Raw genomic sequence first — 25,384 nt, 5'->3', positions numbered from 1 at the left:
AGGCGCTGGTCTGAGATGTCATAGCTGAATATTCTTTCCCAGTCTGTAGGTGGTCTTTTTACTCTTTTGGTGAAGTCTTTAGATGAGCATAGGTGTTTGATTATTTAGGAGCTCCCAGTTATCTGGTTTCTCTTCATCATTTTTGGTAATGTTTTGTATTCTGTTTATGCCCTGTATTAGGGCTCCTAGGGTTGTCCCTATTTTTTCTTCCGTGATCTTTATCATTTTAGTCTTTATGTTTAGGTCTTTGATCCACTTGGAGTTAGTTTTTGTGCATGGTGTGAGGTATGGGTCCTGTTTCATTCTTTTGCAAATGGATATCCAGTTATGCCAGCACCATTTGTTAAAAAGACTATCATTTCCCCAATTGACTGACACTGGTCCTTTGTCAAATATCAGCTGCTCATATGTGGATGGATTTATATCTGGGTTCTCAATTCTGTTCCATTGGTCTATGTGCCTGTTGTTGTACCAGTACCAGGCTGTTTTGACTACTGTGGCTGTATAATAGGTTCTGAAATCAGGTAGAGTGAGGCCTCCCACTTTCTTCTTCTTTTTCAGTAATGCTTTGCTTATCCGGGGCTTCTTTCCCTTCCATATGAAATTAGTGATTTGTTTCTCTATCCCCTTAAAATATGACATTGGTATTTGGATTGGAAGTGCGTTATATGTATAGATGGCTTTTGGTAGAATAGACATTTTTACTATGTTAAGTCTTCCTATCCGTGAGCAGGGTATGTTCTTCCACTTAAGTATCTCCTTTTGAATTTCTTGTAGCAGAGTTTTATAGTTTTCTTTGTATAGGTCTTTTACATCCTTGGTAAGATTTATTCCTAAGTATTTTATCTTCTTGGGGGCTACTGTGAATGGTATTGATTTGGTTATTTCCTCTTCGATGTTCTTTTTGTTGATGTGGAGGAATCCAAGTGATTTTTGTATGTTTATCTTATAACCTGAGACTCTGCCAAACTCTTCTATTAGTTTCAGTAGTTTTCTGGAGAATTCCTTAGGGTTTTCCATGTATACGATCATGTCATCTGCAAATAGAGATAGCTTTACTTCCTCCTTGCCAATCTGGATACCTTTTATTTCTTTGTCTAGCCTAATTGCCCTGGCTAGGACTTCAAGTACGATGTTGAATAAGAGCGGTGATAAAGGGCATCCTTGTCTGGTTCCCGTTCTCAAGGGAAATGCTTTCAGGTTCTCTCCATTTAGAGTGATATTGGCTGTTGGCTTTGCACAGATGCCCTTTATTATGTTGAGGAATTTTCCTTCAATTCCTATTTTGGTAAGAGTTTTTATCATAAATGGGTGTTGAACTTTGTCAAATGCCTTTTCTTCATCTATTGATAAGATCATGTGGTTTTTATCTTTTGTTTTATTTATGTGATGGATTACAGTAATGGTTTTTCTGATATTAAACCAGCCTTGCATACCTGGTATAAATCCTACTTGATCAGGGTGAATTATTTTTTTGATGTGTTGTTGGATTCTATTGGCTAGAATTTTGTTGAGGATTTTTGCATCTATGTTCATGAGGGATATAGGTCTAAAATTTTCTTTTTTTTAGTGTCTTTACCTGGTTTTGGTATCAGGGAGATGGTAGCTTCATAGAATGAGTTGGGTAGTATTCCGTCCTTTTCTATGCTTTGAAATACCTTCAATAGTAATGGTGTTAAGTCTTCTCCGAAGGTTTGGTAGAACTCTGCAGTGAAGCCGTGTGGGCCAGGACTTTTTTTTGTTGGAAGTTTTTTGATTACCGTTTCAATCTCTTTTTTTGTTATGGGTCTATTTAGTTGTTCTACTTCTGAATGTGTTAGTTTAGGTAGGTAGTATTGTTCCAAGAATTTATCCATTTCTTCTAGGTTTTCAAATTTGTTAGAGTACAATTTTACGTAGTAATCTGAAATGATTCTTTTGATTTCATTTGGCTCTGTTGTGATGTGGTCCTTCTCGTTTCTTATTCGGGTTATTTGTTTCCTTTCCTGTATTTCTTTAGTCAGTCTAGCCAATGGTTTATCAATTTTGTTAATTTTTTCAAAGAACCAGCTTTTGGCTTTGTTAATTCTTTCAATTGTTTTTCTGTTCTCTAATTCCTTTAGTTCAGCTCTTATTTTTATTATTTGTTTTCTTCTGGTGCCTGATGGATTCTTTTGTTGCTCACTTTCTATTTGTTCAAGTTGTAGGGACAGTTCTCTGATTTTGGCTCTTTCTTCTTTTTGTATGTGTGCATTTATTGATATAAATTGGCCTCTGAGCACTGCTTTTGCTGTGTCCCAGAGGTTTTGATAGGAAGTATTTTCATTCTCGTTGCTTTCTATGAATTTCCTTATTCCCTCCTTGATGTCTTCCATAACCCAGTCTTTTTTCAGGAGGGTATTGTTCATTTTCCAAGTATTTGATTTCTTTTCCCTAATTTTTCTGTTATTGATTTCTAGCTTCATTGCCTTGTGGTCTGAGAAGATGCTTTGTAATATTTCGATGTTTTGGATTCTACCAAGATTTGTTTTGTGACCTAATATGTGGTCTATTCTAGAGAATGTTCCATGTGCACTAGAAAAAAAAGTATATTTTGCAGCAGTTGGGTGGAGAGTTCTGTATAAGTTAATGAGGTCAAATTGGTTGATTGTTGTAAGGAGGTCTTCCGTGTCTCTGTTGAGCTTCTTACTGGATGTCCTGTCCTTCTCCGAAAGTGGTGTGTTGAAGTCCCCTACTATAAATGTGGAGGTGTCTATCTCGCTTTTCAATTCTGTTAAAATTTGATTTATGTATCTTGCAGCCCTGTCATTGGGTGCGTAAATATTTAATATGGTTATATCTTCCTGATCAATTGTCCCTTTTATCATTATGTAGTGTCCTTCTTTATCTTTTGTGGCGGATTTAAGTCTAAAGTCTATTTTGTCAGAAATTAATATTGCTACTCCTCTTCTTTTTTGCTTATTATTTGCTTGATATATTTTTTTCCATCCTTTGAGTTTGAGTTTGTTTGTGTCTCTAAGTCTAAGGTGTGTCTCTTGTAGGCAGCATATAGATGGATCGTGTTTCTTTATGCAGTCCGTGACTCTCTGTCTCTTTATTGGTGCATTTAGTCCATTTACATTCAGCGTAATTATAGATAAATAAGTTTTTAGTGCTGTCATTTTGATGCCTTTTCATGTGTGTTGTTGGCCTTTTCATTTTTCCACATACTTTTTTGTGCTGCGACGTTTTTCTTAGTAAATTGTGAGATCCTCATTTTCATAATGTTTAACTTTATGTTTGTTGAGTCGTTACGTTTTTCTTGAGTTATGGAATTGATATTCCTTTTTGTGGTTACCTTATTATTTACCCCTATTTTTCTAAGTAAAAACCTAACTTGTATTGTTCTATATCGCCTTGTATCTCTCTCCATCTGGCAGTTCAATGCCTCCTATATTTAGTCCCTCTTTTTGAGTATTTTGATCATTTATCTATTGATTTCCATGATTTCCTGTTATGTTTATTATTTTGTTTATTTATTTATTTTTTAGAATTAATCTTACTTTGTTTTTGTGCTTTCCCTATTTGAGTTGCGTTGATATCAGGAAGTTCTGTTTTGTGACCTTGTATTGTGCTGGTACCTGATATTATTGGTCATCAGGCCAAACAATCTCCTTTAGCACTTCTTGCAGTCTTGGTTTAGTTTTTTCAAATTCTCTAAACTTGTGTTTATCTGTAAATATCTTAATTTCTCCTTCATATTTCAGAGAGAGTTTTGCTGGATATATGATCCTTGGTTGGCAGTTTTTCTCCTTCAGTGCTCTGTATACGTTGTCCCATTCCCTTCTTGCCTGCATGGTTTCTGCTGAGTAGTCTGAACTTATTCTTATTGATTTTCCCTTGAAGGAAACCTTTCTTTTCTCCCTGGCTGCTTTTAAAATTTTCTGTTTGTCTTTGCTTTTGGCAAGTTTGATGATAATATATCTTGGTGTTTTTCTTTTTGGATCAATCTTAAATGGGGTTCGATGAGCATCTTGGATAGATATCCTTTCGTCTTTCATGATGTCAGGGAAGTTTTGTGTCAGGAGTTCTTCAACTATTTTCTCTGTGTTTTCTGTCCCTCCTCCCTGTTCTGGGACTCCAATCACTCCCAAGTTATCCTTCTTGATAGAGTCCCACATTATTCTTAGGGTTTCTTCATTTTTTTTAATTCTTTTATCTGATTTTTTTTCAGCTATGTTGGAGTTGATTCCCTGGTCCTCCAGAAGTCCCAGTCTACATTCTAATTGCTTGAGTGTGCTCTTCTGACTTCCTATTGTGTTGTCTAATTCTGTAATTTTGTTGTTAATCTTTTGGATTTCTACATGCTATCTCTCTATGGATTCTTGCAACTTATTAATTTTTCCACTATGTTCTTGAATAACCTTTTTGAGTTCTTCAACAGTTTTATCAGTGTGTTCCTTGGCTTTTTCTGCAGTTATCCTAATTTCATTTGTGATATCTTTAAGCATTCTGTAAATTAGTTTTTTATATTCTGTACCTGATAATTCCAGGATTGTATCTTCATTTGGGAAAGATTTTGATTCTTTTGTTTGGGGGGTTGGAGAAGCTGTCATGGTCTGTTTCTTTATGTGGTTTGATATGGGCTGCTGTCTCTGAGCCATCACTGGGAAACTAGATTTTCCAGGTAATCAGCTTAAAAAAATGCAGTCAGATCCCTATCTGAATTCTCCTTCTGGCTCAGGGTATTCGGATGTTAATGGAGCCGCCTGGGGAGGGTGGGGGAGGGATCAGAGAGCTAGGTGTGTAGCTCCACAGAATATAGAGCTGATCCCCGCGTTCACGCTCCCATCCCGTCCACCAGAATCCCGGCAGGACGGCTCCCCGGCTGGAACGCTACTCTCCCTGCTCCAAGATCAGTCACTTCCTCCGGGGGATTTCTCCCTCCGGTGCGCCGCACCGCTCGCGCGAACTGGGTGGGCGTGGCCTTCACGAACAGCTGGGCCCGCCCCCGGGGTCTATTCAGGGGAATGCGCTCACACGCTGCCCACTCTCGCCAAGATCCCAGCGGGGCGGCTCCCCGGCGGGACGCTGCTCTCCCCGCTCCAAGACCTGTCACTTCCTCCCGGGGGTTTCTCCCTCCGGTGCGCTGCACCGTTCGAGCGAACTGGGTGGGCGTGGCCCTCACGAACGTCTGGGTGCCCCCCCCGGGTCGCTTTAGGGAAATATAGCTGATCCCCACACTCGCGCCTCGCCCACCTCCCGCCAAACTTCCGGCGGGATGGCTCCTCGGCTGGGACGCTGCTCTCTCCGCTCCAAGATCAGTCACTGCCTCCCGGGTGTTTCTCCCACCGGCTGCGCCACTACGCTGCCCGCGCCAACCAGCTAGACTTCCTCCTGAGATGGGTTTGGGGGGTAGGGCTGGGCCCCTTGTCTGTGCCGTCTGCCCCCCTGGGCTCTGCCCCAGCCCGGGCTCCAAAGGTCAGCTGCCTGGTACGCTGGCTCTTAGTTCTGAAAACGATTGCTGTCTGCCCGTATTTGTTCGTTCTCCGTCTCTAAGTCTGTGTTTGTTGTTCAGAGTTCGTAGATTGTTATATATGTGATCGATTCACTTGTTTTTCCGAGTCTTTGTTGCAAGAGGGATCCGCGGTAGTGTCCACCTAGTCCGCCATCTTGGCCCCGCCTCCCTGTCATAGACTTCTTACAAAGCCTATCAACATAGTGTTTTCTCTCCCTTCTATCTTCTAAAGAGAAAAAAGGAGTGAGAAGGAGCTAATTTCTCCAGAAATAAAACCAAGCAGCTTTCCCTATACTGAATGGTAAAGTGCCTTTTCTCTCTCATTACATTGTGCTGCTTAATGTAGGAAATCAGAGAGTCGATGAGATGCCACAAGCTTCCATATTCTCTCCCATGGCACATAAGGCTGTGTCTACACCACATCAATCAGGTAGTCTTAGGTTAGCTGCATTCAGATTTCAGCAAAATGCAAAAAAAAGTTGCTCTTTGTGTGCCCCTTTCAGCAGAATTATTCTCAAATTAAGTTAGTAGAAACACATCATACTACTTCTGTTTTCTGGGATCATACATTGTCATTGGTTTTATTATGACTCTTTGTAACTTGATTGGCAAAGAATAATTATACTCCTCTAGAGTGGACGGCAGTGTAGCTGGTACTGCGATTGTATTCCAAGGTATACATATCCCCTCACTAACTGTGGGAACTGGGGAATGTGATGTAACCCCAGGACTAAAAATTTCTTTTTGGAATTTAATTCTGTTTACCTCGAGGGATATTGAAAATATTGATTAAGATGATGCAAAGAAAGTGTTTAATAACACACACACACTCCCAAACAATTCATTGAACAAATGTTGTTATTAAAGCTATACTCTAGGCACTATGAGAGGGATAGAGAGCTTGGATTCCGTGAAGATACAAATACCCATAACTAGTCACAATGGGTTGGATGATTTTCAAGATATATGCAGTCCACTGAGTGCAGAGGAGACCAGAGAGAGAACAAGCCCAGTGCCACCCACATAGGCTGGGCACTATGCTTCAGAATTGTCGGATTTCATATGCGCTGCACTGGGTTTTTTTGATCCCTTATAGCCACGACTTGTCTTTCCTGAGGTCACATGGCTTATATTAAAACAAATTATTTTAGAAGAAAAATCCATGCTTTCCCTGCTTCATCATACTTCCTCCCTTTATTCTGACTGGAGAGGCACATGCAAAGCTTCAGGCACCAAGAAGAAATGGCCTTGGGACCTGGCTTGGATGGTCATCAAATTGCTGACAGGGAAATAATAAGGCTGAGCTATGACTTTTAAAAGGGTCATCATTTTATATAAGATTTTATATTTTCAAGTTTTTAAATCAAAATTTCCTTTCTTTCAGGAAAACCTGGAGGCCGATCAAAGATAGTAAACCAAAAAACCAAACCTGTTGCCGTTGAGTCCATTCTGACCCATAGCGATCCTAAAGGACAGAGTAGAACTGCCCCACAGGGTTTCCAAGGATCGCCTGGTGAATTCAAACTGCTGTCCTTTTGGTTAACAGCTGTAGCTCTTAACCACTACGCCACCACGGTTTCCATCACAGAGAGCAGGTTTCTTAAAATTTCTTAAAATTCTTGTTATGCACTAAAAGGAGCTTTGGTGGCACAGTGGTTTAAGTGCTTGGCTGGTAACCAAAAGTCAGCAGTCTGAACCTACCAGCCACTCTGTGGAAAAAAGATGTGGCAGTCTACTTCCGAAAAGATTACAGCCTTGAAAACCCCGTGGGCAGTGCTACTCTGTCCTGTAGGATCAATACGAGCTGAAATTGTTGAAACCGCAACCGGTTTAGTTTTTTTTTGTTTTTTCTAGTTATCCACTGTATTTGTTCAGCCTATGCTGGTTTCCAAATCTCTTCTTTTTCCCCTTATAATAGAGATATAGGTTACAGTTTGTCATCTCAAGTTCTTTTCTCTTTGTAGCACTTATTCTAACTTGTTCATTGAGACAATGGATGAGAGAAAGACATGGCCCCGTCAGAGTGATTGAAGTGCCTGTGAAATTAGTTTTGAGAGTGAGCCTTGGAAGTAATGGTGTTTTTTTAGAATTTTGAAGGGATGATAAAGGCAAGGACCAAGAAAATAAACTGACGGCATTGTTTTTCTCTTATGTTTGCTTGATTCAACAAATACGTACACGTGAAATATCTCCTCTGAATCAGGCACTGTTAGTAAACTAAGTTGTATAAAGAAAAGACAAATGGGCAAAGCATGGATGGGAGGAAGAGAAAGGAAAAATGAAGGGTAGGAAAGGAGAGACAGAGAACGAGCAGAGGAGAGACAGAGAGAAAGGTGGATATTGAACCCATATTCTGTTTCGTGATGCAAAGAGTATTCCGTACCTCCTTCATAAGCACTGCTGTTTCTCTCTCCACTTAACCGACAGTATGCTTCCTACTGGGTTTTGTCCAGTCACCAGATTCATGATTTCCAAAGGTGGATGTTGAGAGAAAGCAGCATGACCATCAAAGGGACAGGTAGGAGAGGAAATATGTAAAATACCATAGACTAAATTTTTAACATAGCACCAAGATTCAAGAGGTCAGAATCTCAGCATAAGTCTTGCAAGAGCTAGCTCGGTGACTACAAGGTGGTGTTAGGAGTCCCAATTCACTTGTGTTGTGCTAGCCCTTACCCCAAGCACAGTTTGGTGGGTCATAAGCTTTTTTTTTTTTTTAATTACTATCAATTTTAGCCTTTGTTTATATGTGAAATTTGTGCAGGCATGTGCACTGAACTTTCATACACTGCACGTGGAAATGTGCCTGCGTATTGAAAGCTCAACACACCTGCAGCATTTGAACTTCTACTGAGGGTGGCATTCCTCATTTCTCAGGGTCCTAGATGCTGTGTCCTGACTCTCTTAGGATGGTGGCATTCCGAGTGTGGCCAGAAACGTGAAAAACACACCTTTCTAAGGGAGAAAATGGTTGCAGCACTGTTGCTCTGGGGAGGAGGCTGCCCTCATATTGAGTGGATGAGGATGCTCTGCTATTCTATCTGATCATGACAAAAACAGCAATTTAGTTCATATTCACTTCACCATTAGCTTCAATAACAATGGTGGCATTGAATTTGCAGCATGACTGACACTGACAATGGCTGAAATGGAGTACATACTGTAAATATTACTGCTGGGAGATTCCCGCAAGAGCTGCTGGGTCATACTGTAAATGTCTGTTTACTCAAGGGAGGGCTTCCAGCCCCACAGTTTTACAATGCTTGACGGCACTGGGTCTGCACTGGGTACAATGTATAGGGGGCAGCGACTCGCTTTTCTTGGAAAATCTGAATACAGACAGTTGTGTTCTCTAGCGGTGGTGTAAAATGTATAATGGTTGATAATTCTACATTCAAATTTGAAAGTGAAAGGCACAGTCTCTCTTTGAAATACATTATTTTATTGGGAACTCGCCCAAGGAAATAGAAAATGTTATTATTCTAGGAAGAGACAGCATTCAAGCACTTGGCTCGAATACCACAAAGTTCTAAGCTCTATCCTTGGGGACAATCGAAGTCAGGCTGTGTATTTTTATTTTTAAGCAGCATCTTCTCTGAAATGCTGTGATTGTGATTAGTTTATTAGACATAGTAATAATCTTTCCCTGGTATTATTTGATAAGAAACACTATTGGGTTTACGGAAACAAACTCATTTATTTCCAGTGATCTGGTAGCTGGGGTCTGCTAAAGTCTCCCAGCACGTGGTTGTGCAACACTGGAGCATATATGTGTAAGATTGTTAATGTTACTGTGATTTAGATGCAGCAATTGTCTGATAAGGCAATACTTCGTTGTTGTTTTTTGTTTGTTTGTTTGTTTTTATTGTACCTTAGATGATGGTTTGCAGAACAAACCAGTTTCTCATCAAACAGTTAGTATACACATTGTTCTATGATATTGGTGAACAACTCCATGGCAAGTCAACACTCTCCCCTCTCAACCCTGGGTTCCCTATTACCAGCTTGCCTGTTCCCTCCTGCCTTCTAGTCCCTGACCCGGGGCTCGTGTGCTCCTTTAGTCTTGTTTTGTTCCATGGGTAAGGCAAACGTTTGTATGTGTTAAGCAGGACTATCACAAGGATTCTTCCGAGTGACAATGGGGATCAAAGATTATAAATAGAGAATATATATATATGATGTAAATAGAAATCATTGCAAAATACAACATTCTCTCAATTGTTCTCTTGCGTTTGTGTTTTTTTTTTTCTTTTCTTTTTGTGGTGTCTGACCAGTCCAAAAGCTAAGAGGACTTTTTCTCTTGGAATTACTCAATTCAGCCACCTCATTAGGAGTGATTATCTGACAATGCTTATGTTGGAGGGGCCCAACCTCTGCCCATAGGTCTCTTGGGTGCATTGAATATGTGGCCCATGCTTTCTTGTAATTTGGAATTGTTGTTAAGTGCTGTTGAGTTGGTTTCGACTCATAATGACAGTATGTACAACAGAACAAAACACCATCCAGTCCTGTGCCATCCTCATAATCATTGTTATGATTGAGCCTGTTTTTGCATTCATTGTGTCAATCCATCTCATTGAGGGACTTCCTCATTTTTTTGCTGGCCTTCTACTTTACCAAGCATGATGTCCTTCTCCAGGGACTGGTCCCTCCTGATATGATGTCCAAGTATGTGATACAAAGTCTCACCCTCCTTGCTTCTAATGAGTATTCTGGCTGTACTTCTTTCAGGACAGATTTGTTCATTTTTCTAGCAGTCCATGATATATTCAATATTCTTCACCAGCACCATAATTCAAATGCATCAATTCTTCTCCAGTCATCCTTATTCAGTGTCCAGCTTTCACATGCATATGAGGCAAATGAAAACACCATGGCTTCGGTCAGGCCACCTTAGTCCCTAAAGTGACATCTTTGCTTTTTAACACTTTAAAGAGGTCTTTTGCAGCAGATGTGCCCAATGCAATTTGCCATTTGATTTCTTGATTGCTGCTTCCATGGGTGTTGATTGTGGATTCGAGTAAAATGAAATCCTTCACAACTTCAATCTTTTCTCTGTTTATCATGATGTTTCTTATTTGCCCAGTTGTGAGGGTTTTTGTTTTATGTTAAGGTGTAACCCATACTGAAAGCTGCAATCTTTAATCTTAATTTGTAAATACTTCAAGTCTGCTTCACTGTCAGCAAGCAAGGTTATGTCATCTTCTATCACAGGTTGTTAATGAGTCTTCCTCTAATCCTGATGCCCTCTTCTTTTTCATATAGTCCAGCTTCTCAGATTATCTGCTCAGCATACAGATTGAATAAGCATGGTGAAAGGATACAACCATAACACACACCTTGCCTGACTTTAAAACATGCAGTGTCTCCTTGTTCTGTTCAAACGACTGCCTCTGGGTCTATGGACAGGTTCCTCATGAGTATAAAGAAGTGTTATGGAATACCCATTCTTTGCAATGTTATCCATAATTTGTTATGATCTACACAGTTGAATGCCTTAGCATAGTCAATAAAACACATTTAAACATCTTGCTGGTATTCTCTGTTTTCAACAGGATCCATCTGACATCAACAATGATATCTCTCACTCCACATCTTTTTGAATCTGGCTTGAATTTCCGGCAGTTCCCTATCAATGTACTACTGCAACCACTTTTGAATGATCTTCATCAAATTTTACTTCTGTGTGATATTAATAATATTGTCCAATAATTTCTGCACTCAGAATTTGGAGTTAAGACATGTAGAAAGTTGAGCTTGTCCCTGTGTGGGTATAAATGTAAACTGTAAGCTTGGGGTAAGGATTGTTCTTCCTTTAAATCTCAACAGTCCTGGTTTTGTCTTTCTTTCTTTTTTAAATTGTACTTTAGATGGAGTTTTACAGAGCAAACAAGTTTCTCATTAAACAATTATTACACATATTATTTTGTGACACTGTTTGCCAACCTCGCATCACGTCAACACTCCCCCCTTCTTGACCTGGATTCCCCATTAAAAGCTTTCCTTTCTGCTCCTGCCTTCTAGTCCGTGCCCCTGGGCTGGTGTGCCCATTTAGTCTGTTTTGTCTTATGGGCCTGTCTAATATTTAGCTGAATTGTGAACCTCAAGAGTGACTTCGTTACTGAGTTATAACGGTGTATGGGGGCCATACACTTGGGGTTTCTCCAGTCACCTCAGACCAGTAAGTCCGGGCTTTTTTTGTGTGTATGAGTTAGAATTTTGTTCTATACTTTTCTCCAGCTCTATCCAGGACCCTCTGTTGTGATCTCTGTCTGGGCAGTTGGTGGTGGTAGCCAGGTACTATCTATTTGTGCTAGACTCAATCTGGTGGAGACTGTGGTAGTTGTGGTCCATTAGTCCTTTGAACTAATCTTTCCTTTGTGTCTTTGGTTTTCTTCTTTCTCCCTTGTTCCAGACGAGGTGAGACTAGTAGAGTATCTTAGATGGCTGCTCACAAGCTTTTAAGATCCCAGATGCTACTTAACAAAGTAGAATGTCAAACATTTCCTTTATAAATTATATTATGCCAATTAAGCTTTATGTTCCCTGAGACCATGGTCTCTAAAGCCCTCAGCCCAGCAATCTGGTCCCTCACGAAGTTTGAATGTGTCTATGGAGCTTCCATGACCTCTCCCTGGATAAGTTGTTCTGGCTTCCCCAGTATTGTGTATTGTCTTACCCTTCACCGATCAAAAAGAAACCAAACCTGATTATGACTCAGCAACTCTAAAGGACAGAGTGGAACTGCCCTGTAGGGTTTCCAAGAAGCAGCTGGTAGATTCAAACTGCCACCCTTTTGGTTAGCAGCCTGAGCTCTTAACCATTGTGCCAACAGGACTCCTACCCATCACAAAAGTTATCACTTATGTATTATCTATTTAGTGCTTTTCTCTTCCACCCCTCCTCTCCCTTGTAACCATCAAAGATTGTTTTCTCTTTTTATGTAAACCTTTTCATGAGTTTTTATAGTAGTGGTCTCATAAACATTTGAACTTTTGTGATTGACTTTTTTCACTCAGCATAATGCCCTCCAGATTCATTTATATTGTGAGATACTTCACAGATTCATCATTGTTCTTTATTGATGTGTAGTATTCCATTGTGGGCATGTACGATAGTTTATCCATTCATCTGTTGACGGGGACCTAGGTTGTTTCTGTCTTTTTACTATTGTGAACAATACTGAAATGAACATGGGTTGCATATGTCTATTTGTGTGATGGCTCTTATTTCTGTAGAATATATTTCTAGGAGTGGGATTGCTGGATCACACAATGGTATTTCTATTTCTAGCTTTTTTAAGAAAGCACCATATCATTTTCCAAAATGGTTGTACCATTTTGCATTTTCAAAATGGAATGGATCTTCAAAATATGCCCTAGGACCCCTACAATAAGTTTTGTTTTTCTGAAAGATGCTGTGAGACATCACTTCAGATTTTTTTGAGGTCTGAATAACAGATCTTACATCTCCATCCTGGATTTGATTTTTGTCCCAAAAACCTTTCTTACCTTGAGGACCTATTGCTGTCTCAAAAGACCGTTGCAGGCACTTTACATTTCCTTCAAGTTATACTTGACAACTGAATATTTTGTGCTCTAGTCCATTCTATCTTACAATTTGGAATTGTTGTTGTTGTTAGGTGCCATCGAGTTGGTTCTGACTCATAGCAACCTTAGGTACAACAGAGTGAAACATCGCCTGGTTCTGCACCATTCTCCTAATCTTTGTTATACTTAAGCCCATTGTTGAAGCCACTGTGTCCATCCATCTCACTGAGGGTCTTCCTCAACTGTCTGGTTTTATTACAGAAAAAGCCAGGTGGCACCTTCAACCTTCCATCTGGAAATAGCCTTCACTACATTATCAAGTTCATTATGCACATTTCTTATTTATTATTTTCCACATTATTGCAGGTGACAATTTTATTTATTTATTTTTTTGCATACTTCATAAAGTTTCCTTTTTTAAGTAACTTTTCATAATGTTTTCTTCTCTTTCATCCAAGTTTTTGCCAATTGAGATCCTCCTAGCTTTTACCAATGGTGTACTTGAGGCTTTTCCTGTTTCTGTCTGCTCACGAAATCAATGCCACATGTTTAGGTTTAGTTATGACAGTATGCTACTTCCAAGTACTAAATTGCTGCTTAACAAAATACTCAAGGACTTAGTGACATAAGAAAACCACTCTACTATGCTCATGAAGTCTCTGAGTGAGCAATTTGGACTAGGCATAACGGGAATGGAATGTCTCCACTTCACAATGCCTGGGGTCTCAATATTTGGGGGCTGGGGACATTTAAAGGTGTCTTAATTCACATATTTGGCTGTTGATTGGGATCTCAGTTGGAGCTATAAACCAGAGTACCTACAAGTGGCCTCTCCATGTGACGCAGAGGCCTCAGAGAGGTTGGACTACTTAGCTGGCTCTAAAAGCATGTGTCCTAGAAGCTAAATTGACTTTTGTGACTTAAACTTTGAAGTTACATGATGTCATTCCCACCATACTCTATTAGTCAAAGCAGTCAGAAACCCAGCCAGATTCAAAGAAAAGTGATGTATAACCAATTTTTCCATGGCAAAAGTACCAAGATAATATTGTAGAAGAGTATGAAGAATAAGAAATATTGTTGCATCCATATTTGAAAAAGGCATTTAACACATTGGCTAACACAATATCACATTTTTTTTTTAAGTTGGCATTCTTGTATTAACAAAGCAAAAGATCTAATACCAAAGGATACGTATTTCATATTTTCCTATAATCCCACATAAACCTATTTTAATTTTGAATGAAAAAATAGTGCAACCTCTAAACATTACTATTTTCATGAATTTCCACCCATATTTGCACCCCTATGGTAGACCAACTCATTCATTTTACATGTGTGTAAGGCAAAGTGCAGAGAAGCAAAGTAACTTGATGCTGGTCACATAGTACTTTTTAGGTGGAGCTAAGTTTAGAATCCCCATTTTAACTCTGTTTAGTGGTCCTCCAATTAAGCTAAATAGCCCCTCATCTAAGCTACTTTTATTAGAATATTTTCGTGGTAAAAAAAAGATTTTTCAATAACTTTGTATAAGACAATTTCAAAGTAGTTTCATATGAATAATGAAAACAGAAATATAACAATTAAAAAAATAAAGAGCAACTTCTTTTGAATGAACAACTTGTTAAGTATACATTTTGTAAAAAAAAATCGTGGCTGAGTAGTGATTCAGATATGTGTTAAGTTACTCCAAGGGCACCAATGTATTAGAACTCTCCATTTTAGGAAGCTTAATTGGAGTAACATAAATAAATTGCTATAACATATTCAGAAATCAAGAGAAAAGTTTAATGGTAAATCTCTTCTTTGGTGTCCATGATAGAAGAAAAAAATTATGTCAACATGTCATTTATTCTTTCTGAGCCTTTTAAAACATCAATACAGAAGAAAAAAAAAAAAAAACACTACCCATTGGCTATTAACTACATATAATTTTATCTATTTATCTTTAAGTAGCCCTGGTGGAACGATGGTTAAGCATTTGGCGCTAATTAGAAGGTCAGCGGTTCAAACCCACTATCGGCTCCAAGGGAGAAAGATGTGGCAGTCTGCTTCTGTAAAGATTACAGCCTTGGAAACCCTGTGGGGTGTTTCTACTCTGTCCTATAGTGTTGCTATAAATCAGAATCCACTCAACAATGGCAACAATGTATATTTATCTTTATATATACTTATCTATAAACATTAAATGTACCAATGCTCATCTCATTAACATACCATTCCTTCTTTAGGGAATTTATTATAAGGAAATAAATCAAAAGTAACAAAAATATAATTGTGAATATTTTTAAGGTAGCTTTAAATATATCACGTATGTGTATGTATACCAAAAAAAAAAAAACTAACAAAATGTTAATATACTAGTTTAATGAACTTTGGACATAACCATGAAGCTGTCTTTACAGATAGAACAAATCTGGAAGACACTATGAAAAACTGAAAATGCATGAGCAGTGTATAGTAGTTAGGATTATGGTTATTTAAAAAATTGTATTTTCTTTCAATAGTACTGCAATGTATTTAAAGTTAAAAATACTAAATCTTGATTATTTCACTGGAGACTTATTGGAAATAATACTGTTCTCTCCTTGGAAGGACTACTAGAAACCAGCTCTCTCTCTTAGTAGATCAAATGAAGTTTATGTTCAGACATAGAACTTCTCCAGCTATTTGGACATCGTGAGTGACTTTAACCTGTAGGATGAAGATGTCACCATGGAAGGATGAGCATGGGGATGGCCAGAAACCAATTATATTTTTATGCCACTCTTTCCAACCAAGGTTGAAACTTGGCAAACATTTCTATGGAGAACACTAAGGAGACTTTGAGAGCAGGGGTATTGACACCACCACATGTTCCATGAGCAGATGCAGATTTATGTAATCAAAATAGAGTAAACAGCCTATCATCACCCCCAATCCACAGTCCAGCCCACCCTTGCATAATTCTATCAGCTCTGGACATTTCCATGACTATAGAAATTGATATATATTATGTGCAGGTCAACTAGTCAAGCCATGAGATGTGGGGAAAGATTCCTGAAATATGCCTGGCCTCTGCTGTCCTCTCATGCTCTTCTTCTTAAGTTGCCTGAGATGCCAAGTATCCATCACATAATTAATAAGCCAAAACCATTTCTGGTCAAAGCTATTTTGGGGGGCCTTCTTTACTCTTTCCATCCCCTTGCACTACTGCTCTCTAGATGCAAACTCTGCTTCTGTCCTGATTTTTCACTCTTTATGTTGAATGCAATTCTCCCTTTTAAGCTATCTCTCTCTAATTTGTCTGAGACATAACCTTCTGAGGTGATTCTCAGCCTAGCCTGCGTGTAGCATTCTCTTGAGGAGATGAAATATAATAATGTTGCTTTGGTCTGATATCTACAGTTTTTATTTCATAGGCTTGTGGTGTAGACTGGATATACAGATATTTGAAACAGGCAAAGTTGAAAACTACACTTTATTGGGACTGTTTTAGTTTTCTACAGATAGGTTTCTTTTTTTTTTTTTTAAGTTGGGGAATCTTTCATAATGTGGGAGATTTGAATTTTAGGACTGTCCAAGATCTAGTAAGGATTTAATTTTGTCCTCAACACTTCTAAGGAAATCATGATTGGTGTGCATAATACTGGTGATGTTTTAGACAATTTTAGACACACTAATTGTCAAATGGTCAAATAGATACATACACACATATATGTTTATTTTTAACAGTTGAACACTTAGTACATTTGGAAAAAAACACATGTATAAATGATTCACAAACTTGAGACTTTGTTTTCATTTTTGCAAAGGAGCAAACTCATTTCCTAATCCTGAATCTTTAGGCCATGTCAATGACGACACCGCTCAATCAGATGCTCAAGCCTGAAAACTGGGTGAAATCCTCATGGCCTCTTTTTACTCCTTCCCATCTTGTCAACCATTAAGTCCTGTTGATTCTATCTCCTTAATAACTCTGACCATGCATCCTGTTTCCTATTCCCATTCCCAAGGCTTTAATCTCATCCCACCTATAACTGAAATGACCCTTATATTATCTCCCTGTCTCTGACACATATATCTTCAATCCATCACTTTCATAGCTGGTAAAAATCCATTTTTTTTCTAATGGAAAAACAATCAATTCATGTTACTCCCCTGTTTAAAGAACTTTCTTGGTTCCCCATAACATTTCTATCAAAAATTGAAACCCTTTCTTATGTTTATACACAGGAAGTTGATAATTTGATTCTTTACTCAAACTTTAGCTTCGTTGCCAGGTACTCTCCCACATAAACACTTGTCCCTAGACAAACTAGTAGACACCAATACCCTTCATTAGGATCCCAATTTAAAGTGAATTTTCTTACTTGGGTCTTTAACAACTAACTGTAGAAAGTAGTATCTTTGCTGTTTATGAAGAACTAAAAAGTCACCATCTCTCAGGCAAGGTGACAACAGCTGAGGGTCCCTGGGTTGAACATGAAGCTGCCTATGTCACATAGAGGAAGTGCTTTTTCCTTGGGGTTTTGACAGTTGTGTTAGCTTTCAACATTGCCTCCGCAGAGCCAGAAGCTGCCTTCATCTGCTTGGCAGAGGGAAAGAGAGGCTCTGGAAGGGTTGCCAAGCTTTCAACAGAGGGGCTTTCAGATACAGAACAGGGACCCTCAAGGGCCAGTGGGCCCAGTCTGCCAACTTCACACCCAAGGACTTGGCAGGTACTGAGTTGATCTCATTAAAATCCAGTTTGGATCATGGTATTTTTTCATTCCGACCCAGCTGGTAGCCCAAGAAAAATGAAGATAATAGGAAATAAAGTGGACTGAACACACACATACACCACAGGCACACACATGACAGAACAAAAATTTAAACTGGAAATGGGCAAAACATCAACCTCTTTTTTAATAGTTGTCAACAGAATGATGCATAGGTAGTTCCATGCCTCCAGAGCCTTCCTTTAATCATCTTCTTGTTCTTTTTCTCTTTTCTTTTCTTTTTTTCTTTCTGTCCTAATTATGCCCCACTTTTTAATATCCCCCCACTAGCTTTAATTAAAATTTCTGCAGGTTCGATTTGTTTACCAGGTAGGTTCCCTTTCACCTTCAAAGCCCAGTCCAATTCTTGTGTCCAGGCAGTCAAGGTTATTGGGGAAGTTTGTCAGATCCCTGCTTTCTCAGGAGTTTCTCTCATCCCTGCTTTGTGATTCCTGTGATTAGTCAATATGAGCTCAAACCCAAGGAGAGTCTCTGTTTTCTGAGATTAGAGAGGTTGATGCTTTGCACACATTTTCTCCCTTGGCACTTCCTCTCTTCATTCCCCCCTAATTGAAATGTACTTTCATCACATTTTGATTTCATAAAATATATTTAATCTTCTATTTATTCTTCTGCACTCTTTGTGATCTTGTAGGAAATATCTGCAGTGAGCCCTGGGATGCAGAGTAAGCTGCCAAGGGCTTTGGGAAAGTGAAAGTTATTTTTATTATTGGCACAATGCTGTTTTTCAACCTGTTTACTCTCATTATAATGACACAATCGCAAAGCTATTGCTAAGGTCATGAAAGGTGTTCCATTATGAAAACTGTATTTTTAAGTTTTATGTTTTTCATCAAAAGAAATCTTCTCAGGCTAAATTTTAATGGAAATTGCCTCATAATGGGCCTAACTTTCTTTAAGAGAGTTGAGAAATATTATCTTTAAGGACAATGTTGATTGTCAAATGAGAATGAAAGAAAATATCTTGCAGTTTTTTGAAGAAGACATTCGTTTATCTACTCAAAATATATATATTAAGCATTTCAGTGGTAGGCACAGTATTAGGCATTAAAATTATGGACTATAAAATTCTTCTCCCTCTCAATATGTTCACAGGAATTGGGGAAACAGACACGCAGAGATATCATTACAACGTGGGGAGGTAGGTACCAATACAGAGCTATGTAGATTGATATTATTAGAATTTAGGTAGGTGAGAAAGATAACAATATACTAGAAAATTTTTGAGAATCCCTGAAATATACAAAGTAGATAGAGACAACTAGTTACTAATTGCTGTCAAGTAGATTCCAACTCTTGGCGACCCCATGTGTGTCAGAGTAGAACTATATTCCATAGGATTTTCCATGGTATATTTCCTTGGTAGAAAATAGATAATGGGAAAGTAAATTTTCATCATAAATTGAAACATAACTGAAAATTTATTCTGAAAAAGCTACATCTGCCTCTAGCATGCCTATATAAAACTTTTCAAAAATTGTTCTGTCATAATTTCACAATGTTTTTTAAAATAAAAGCCTTTTCACATATTTCTGCATGCCCAAGTCATCTCATAACTGCCAAATTATAACATTTCCAGGCCTTGAATCCACTGAGACACATCTAATCTGACATTAAGTCCTTTTGAAACACTTGTGTGTCTGATCAGATACATGGAAGTTATGACCGCCCTGAGAAACCTACTCCATCTCTGGAAAGTTCTGACTCAGGATTTTTCTTTTTTTCCTATTAGACAAAAATCAGTATCAATTTCTGCAAAATATTGAAAAAAAATTTTGCTTGAATAACGTATATATGCATTCATAAACGTATATATCTATGCATACATATAAAAAAATAGGTAATGAAAATGATGATAGCTTTTTTAGCCATAATAGTTGATTCGACATTTTATATATTCTGTACTTTCATCAGTCCCATCTTCTACTGCTTAAACACATCCATTGCTTTCAACTACTCCACTGTACACTTTTTTACAAGCACCTGTTGATGCTGGTTCTTCTGCTCAGAACACACTACAATCTTTCTGTTTTCCTCTGAAACTGGTATGCTCTGAACTCAATAAAAATTGCAACCACCCATTTAAGTTTGATCCCAGGATCTGATGGACACTTGCACTTAATATCCCAAGAACCCATCCAAGCCTTAGGCTCTGATTCTGTGACTTGATAGTAACAAGGCTAACAGTATCAACCCAATGCCCCTTGACACCACTTCATTTTCAACCTAGAACAAGCTCATTGCCCCATGATATGTAAACACAGAATCATGTCAGAAAGCATCAGCTGTTGCTTTTCCACAGAAATGGGTAACAACTCTTTGTCTGGTAGCATAGGTGACTATGTGTCCTGCGTTGCTCCTGAGCCCTGAAAAAGCTTTCAGTCTAAGCATAAAGAATGACAATTCACTCTTTGGAGAGTCAAATGACAAAATCCCGTAAGGTAGGGATAGCCAGGCTCCAGAATGATTGTAATTTAGAAACACTGCCTTCCTCCTTCCTGGCCTGTTGAGTCGTAACCATCTGGCTCTTTGCTTCCCTCTGCTATTGTTAAAGGCTGTTCACTGAGTTAGCATCAGAGAGTTTTTATCTGGTCAATTATTTTTATTTCCTATTTAACTCTCAGGCTATAATTTTTCTTTTTAATTGTGTTATGGCTGTACAATGCTGCTGATTCATCTCTGACGATTTTAGCACATATTTTTTTATTGACCATATTCCCTGATATCTTGTGGATAAAGTTAGATAAATGTTGACTGGATTATTATTCCTTTGGAAGACTGGTACACAAAAAATGCTGGATATTCAGTCTGTATCTATCAGGGGGAGGCTGTTGGGCAAAGTCTGCTGTGTAGAGATTGAAATAAAGAACTCCCGTTGCAAATACTAGTAGTTTTCTGTTTTTACTGCTCAGTTTTTTTTTTTTTTTTTAGTATTCCATTATAAAAAATATAGTACATTTTATTTACAGAGAAAAAGAAGCTTCAAAAAATTGTCTAGCTATTTTATTATATATATAGACATCAACTTTAACAGTTCAAAAAAATAATTAGGAATAAACACCTAAAAATTAGTTATAATTAAATATTGTTTTTTATAAGGTTTTCTTTTAATATTTTCTTATTTCCCATTTTTTGTCACACAGCATTATTTCCATCCATAGTTATTTATACCATACCCGTTGCTGTCAAGTGGATTCCAAGTCATAGCAATCCTATAGCTGCAACTATTTCACATTTCTATGGTTTCGACCCACCTGTCCCCACTGCCTCAAATGTCCTTCCCATTTTGCCAAACAATTTTGACCCACCTGTCCCCACTGCCTCAAATGTCCTTCCCATCTTGCCAAACAAATAAAATCTACCCACTTTTTAGGATTCTGTATATCTTCTCCTTTTGTTCATTCAACACAAAAATACAAATAAAATTTTTAAATAGATAGATAGATAGATAGACAGACAGACAGACAAATGCAAATGTCTTCTGTATTCCAGGCAATGTGGTAAGTGGCTAAGCATAACAATGGTCAAGAGAGATACAGGCAAAAACCAAGCAAATAAAAGTTAATACAGCAATTACAAATTGCAGTAAGTGCTAAAAAGGAAATAAAAAAAAAAAGTACAATATACATACCAATAGGGATGACCTATTTTTGACAACAGGGTGATAGACATTTAAGTTGAAACTCAAGGACTAGCCAAATGAGTGGTGGGTGCATTGTTGATGGTGGTGAGAACAATCCATGTTAAGCCAAGAGCCTCATATCTTTAAGAAACTAAAAGCAGATGAGTAAGTTGGGAACAATATAAGCAAAGGACAGTGGCACAAAATGAGGCTGGGGTGTTAGGCAGGCAGAGAGAAAATGATCTAGAGTTATTTGAGGAGTATGGATTTCATTCTGTGTTCAATATGAAGCTGTCAAACCCTTTAATTTATAACTTGGTTTATTTTAATTGGCATACAATTAATATAAAATGAGCAGATCTTAAATGTTCAGATAGTTTTGATAATTGTAAACATCCATATAACCAAAGCAAGATATAGAATATCACTGTCCTCCCAGAAAGTTCCCTACGAACCCTTCTAGTCAAATTCCCTCCCACAGCTCATCCACTGATTCCCATCTTCACCATGGCAACTATAAAAATTATTTCATATATGATACTTGGTATTTCATTTGAATTTCATTTCAATGGAATCATATAATATCTACTGTTTATATCTGTCTTCTTTTGCTTAATGTAATAGTTTTGAGATTCATAAATATTGTTGCAAACACTAGTAATTTTCTCTTTACTGCTGAGGAGTATTCCATTTTAAAAAATACAGTACATTTTAAAATCCATTTTCCTATTTATGAATATTTATTTTGCTTACATTCAAATGACCATTTTAATAAGGTGGCTATAAACATTCTCACAAATAATATTAAAAAAAAAAAAACATAGGAACATTTATTTTCAGTACTATTGGGTAAATAGCAAGAAATAGACTTGCATAGCAATAGGGAAGACGCATGTTAACAAGAAACTGCCAAGTATTTATCCTAAGTGTTAGTAATATTTTACATTCTTAAAGTCCTAGCCATCTTCTCCTGTAAAGACTATAGCCTAGAAAACCCTATGGGGAAGTTTTGCTCTGTCACATGGAGTCATTATGAGGTGAAATCGACTTGATGACACCTAGCAACAACCGCCACCACCAATACGAGAGTTGCATTTCTTTCACATGAGAGGAAATGGAGATAGCCTGTGTAGACACTACCTTGGTAGGATTGCCCAGGACAGGGTACAGAGCATGGTCATAGAAAACATGGCATCAGAGCTTTAACTTCTAGATTGTACTTAGCCAGTGAGTAGATAATGGGAAATCAAGACAAAAGAAATGACAGATAAAGAGTCAAAGGGGTAAAATTGCAAATTTTTGATAAAAATTTTGCTATTAATTTTGACCAGAGAATTAAACATGTGGTGGATAGCAAGCAGAGATGAAGTAGAAAGATTGAGTTCATATCTGACATAGTTAAAAAACAAACAAACAAATAAACCCATTGCCATCGAGTGGATGCTGACTCATATTGTCCCTATAGGACTGAGTGGAACTGCCCCACAGAGTTTCCAAGGAGCGCCTTGAGGATTTGAACTGCTAACCTTCTGGTTAGCAGCTGTAGCACTTAACCACTACACCACCAGGGTTTTCTTGACATTGTTAGAGGAAGGCAAAACAAACAAACATACATATGTGTGTGTGTGTGTGTGTGTGTATACATATATATGTTATATGTTTTGGCCTTCAGTTTAATGCAGGGCTTTGAATTGGTTCTTCCCAGTGCAGTCATGGCTGAGGAATTGTCACCTGAACAGATTCAAATTTTTAAAATTTAGGTGAACCAGAACGATAACCAGAATGGAAAAAAAATGGTGGGTAAAAGTCCTGCTAAAAACTTAATTTCTCTTTTAGAAAAGAAGGGTAGAGCAACTAAATCTCTTGCCTATTGCATTTTGAGCAGAGCCAGAAACAGTGCTGCCTCTCTCAAGATGGCGGCACCCAGCTCAAAGATGGCAGTATCCCACTCAAAGATGGTGGCCTACTGAGCTGCTTTGAATGCATATGGCTCTCCACAATCCTGCCAATAATCCCATCTCATGCCTCAGACTCCTCAAAAGGCTCACTACGCCTCTTCCAATTCTCCCATCCCAGGGTTTCCACCCATAATTTTTCCTGTTCAGTTAGTGTGCTGAATGACCTAAATTGTAAAAATTCAGGTCTCTTCCAGTTTCACTTTGTCAGCTATGATAGAATTGGTTCAAACTGGTTCAGACTCTGACTTAATAGATTGGATAGGGCTATGGCCCTTTGTCTTGAAAAGCACATCAATCTTTTAAAAATCCCACATTGGGTTCTTTGTGGGTTTCTATTCCAGTGAATCTGTTCTTCTCTTTTCTTTTGCTATTACTTCCTGTAGAACTGATCTGAATAAAATCATGCTGAAAGAACAGATTGCAAATGCCACCTTTATCAGCTTTAAACTTTCCCAGATTTGCAAAACTTGTATTTTCTGGTAACCAGCCCAGAATGCATTTTAAAACTCTGAATCTTGAAGAGTTTGAGCTAATTTTCACTTTTATCAGAAGAAAAATTTTGTATCTTAGGGCAGATATTAGAGCCAGCATAGAGGGGAGTTCCTGTATTCCAGGAGGAAAGAATGGCTGGCCAATTGTGGGTTTCTTTGCCAGAACAGTACTGTGCAATTGTGATAAGCGCCAAAGGAATAAGAAAGTAATGTTTTGCAATTCCCTAAACTTCAGAATTGAGCTACCTATTAGATAAGTTACAACAGAGATTAAGGAAACAGTAGTGAACTTTATCAAAGTTCTTAGGCAGTGATGCAGTCAAGAGTTAATAAATGCATAGACTTGAGCTTTCGTATGGCTAAATTTAATTATATGGTACATGCAAGCATTCAATTTTATGAAGGTGAAAATAAGATACCTTGCAATAAAATGAACATTGGCATCAAAGTGTTCAAATTTGCAGATTTAATGTGCTTCAAAATAGCTTCATTTTATCACCATTCAACTGCAAAAAAAATCAAACTCATCTAGGAATTAATATCTAGTATAGAGAATGACAACATGAAGCTTTCTTTTTCTATTTCAGAAGTCATAGGGAATAAATGGTATGAGAATGATCATAGGAAATTTATTTGGTGACAGTTAACAGCATCTCCCCAAGTGGTCTTTAAAGTAAATACGCACCCACATCATTCAAGGTCTCTCCACAATGAGAGAAAAGAGGCGCTAAATTACAATAGCAGCAAGTTCCTACCCAGCCCTCTGATATTCCTCTTCCCAAGTCCCACATCATCTAACCTGATGCTTTGATACCAAGCCAAGACCCATTGCCGACAAGTTGATTCCAACACCTGTTGACCCTATTGGACAGAGAAGAACTGCATCATAGGGCTTCCAAGGCTATAATCTTTACGGAAGCAGACTGCTACATCTTTCTCCTGGGGAGCGGCTGGTGGCTTCAAACCACTGACCTTTTAGTTAGCAGCCAAGCGCTTAACCACTGTACCATATGGTAGAATTGGATACCAGGAGTTCTAATTCTACCATATGCTGAAATAGAAAAACAAAATATTAAAAAAATTGTTAAGTAGCCATCTATGTATATCCAAAATAATATACAATAACAAAAACATACAACATTTAAGGCAGGATGATCAGATGTCATTCCAAATTGAATAAGAAATAATTTAATGGTGCTAGAGACTCATGCTTAGTTGAACATGGCTAAACAGGGCTCACCGAAGATTGCCCGATTATTCAATTTCTTCAACTGATACCGACAATCAAATAAAAGTTTCAGGTCAAACAAAATTCATTTTGAAATCTCAATGAAATTAACAAAATTAGCCAGATAATTGGCAAAACTTTGTTTCTGTTTGTGTGATGCGAGGTGGCTTCCGGTGACGTTGCCTTCCCAGGTGTATATTAGACACAGATGGAATACCATCTGTGGTCCTCATTGCCTCATTATTTGGGCTACAGCAGCAAAATCTATCTTTGTTTTTCTTTTCTAAGGAATCATGGCA

Source organism: Loxodonta africana, chromosome 21 (genome assembly GCF_030014295.1).
Source record: "Loxodonta africana isolate mLoxAfr1 chromosome 21, mLoxAfr1.hap2, whole genome shotgun sequence".
Classification (NCBI taxonomy): Eukaryota; Metazoa; Chordata; class Mammalia; order Proboscidea; family Elephantidae; genus Loxodonta; species Loxodonta africana.
The sequence above is the reverse complement of the archived record's forward strand: the minus strand, read 5'-3'. Positions refer to the sequence as shown.